The sequence below is a fragment of the Triticum aestivum genome, chromosome 6B, assembly GCF_018294505.1.
Source record: "Triticum aestivum cultivar Chinese Spring chromosome 6B, IWGSC CS RefSeq v2.1, whole genome shotgun sequence".
In the NCBI taxonomy this organism is placed as follows: domain Eukaryota; kingdom Viridiplantae; phylum Streptophyta; class Magnoliopsida; order Poales; family Poaceae; genus Triticum; species Triticum aestivum.
The window spans coordinates 242,845,794-242,847,726 of record NC_057810.1 but is presented as its reverse complement, the minus strand read 5'-3'; positions in this window follow the sequence as shown (position 1 = coordinate 242,847,726).

Genomic DNA, 1,933 nt, shown 5'->3' with positions numbered 1-1,933 from the left:
GCTCAATGCGACTACTATCCATTTGCATTTTATTGAGCGTGTCCTCATAAATGAGGTTCAGTCCGCTGCCGCCGTCCATGAGCACTTTAGTTAGGCAGAAGCTGTCTACGATCGTGTTTAGGACCAAAGCGGCTAGTGCCCATACTGAGCGGGCTCTTGGTTCGTCATTGGCGTTAAAAGTGATAGACGTGTCATTCCAAGGGTTTACTGCTGCCACGTGGTAGACTTTGGCGAGGTCGCGGAGCGCTCTCTTGTGCCGATTATTCGACGGAAAGGTCTCGAAGACCATGAATACTTCGGGCTCATTGTCCTACGAAGAATAGTTCTCTGGAGTATTGTTAGTGAGGAGACCCTCAACGCTTTTGGCCACCTACCGGAGTATCCGACATGCTCGAGGGCTATGCGTTGGTTTGCTGTCTCGTGTCACGTCGAGCCATTCCTCGAGGACAGTTTTAGGCCTCGTAAAGGGTTTAATTTTCTTGTACATGGGATGATGATTAGGTGCTCCGCGGCGGTGCGTCCTCTTTGCCTGTCCCAGGGATGGGTTAAAGGCCTTCGATTCCCAGCGGGCTGTCTGGGTTTTCCAGGTGCTTTCCATTGCGCATTATTTCTATACTATGTGTGCCAAATCGGCAAAGTGCAGTACGCGATGGCGGTTGAGGGCGTTCAGGTTTCCCTCATCTGTGCAATTGTTGCAAAATACTGAGATCGCACCGTCATCGCAGCAGTCCCTGATCTTATTTTTAACAAGCAGGAATCTAGCCCAGAAGTGGTGGACTATTTCCTGGGGCTGTTGTCATACATACATGAAGTCGCATATGTCCGGAGGACCAGAGTTGCTTGGGGAGTATTGTTTGTGGTGGTTGGGTGGGATCAAATCCGAGCCCCGACCCAGTGAGGAGTCCGGATTCTGAAGAATTTCCGAGGTTAAAGGCCTGGGCTCCGGAGCATCCATTGTGTTTTTAGGCTCAGCGACCAATTCCATGTTCAGAGGACAAGAAGTGTCTTCCATAAGACGAGAGTCCAACACTCCGGGATCGGAAACCCGAATATACTTCGTCCTAAAAGTGGGAGAAGAGTCATCGTCGGCTTGTTCCTCCATGATTGCCACGTGATGGATGATCGGTGGAGATCTCATTTCTCTCTGATCGGGTTTAAGCCCAATCCGATCGTAGTCGGTTGCCACCCCCAGGGCGGCGATGCAATCTAGCAGTTTGTTTAAGGTCAAGACATCTGCCGGATCCAACTTGTCAGAGTATTCAGGGCTGATACAGAGGCGACTTTTGGCGATGAGTTGGGCAGCTTCCGGCTTAACGGCCGGGCGAGCGCCCATAATGAAGCTACCGAGTCAGAGAGTTTGCCTTGAAACCAGGGCCTCTCCAGAAGTGATGCTGTCTTTTATGACAAGGCGGGCTATCAATCCTTCTGTCGACGGCACAGAGGAACTCTCAATGAAAGCACCATTGTCGGCGTCAAAATCGGCAGATCTAGGGTAGGGTGTCCGGAACTGTGCGTCTAAGGATTGAAGGTAACAAGGAGGCAGGGGACACGATGTTTACCCAGGTTCGGGCCCTCTTAATGGAGGTAATACCCTACTTCCTACTTCATTGATTATGATGAATATAGGGATTACAAGAGTTGATCTACCTAGAGATCGTAATGGCTAAACCCTAGATGTCTAGCATGTATGATTGTGATTGTCCATATAGACTAAACCCTCCGGTTTATATAGGCACCGGATGGGACTAGGGGTGTACAAAGTCGGTTTATAGAGGAAGGAAACTATTCATCCGGATGCCAAGCTTGCCGTCCACGCAAAGGAGAGTCCCATTGGACACGGGAGGAGGCCTTCTATTCTTGTATCTTCACAGTCCGTTAGTCCGGCCCATGTCACATAGGCCGGCTTCCCGAGGACCCCATAATCTAGGACTCC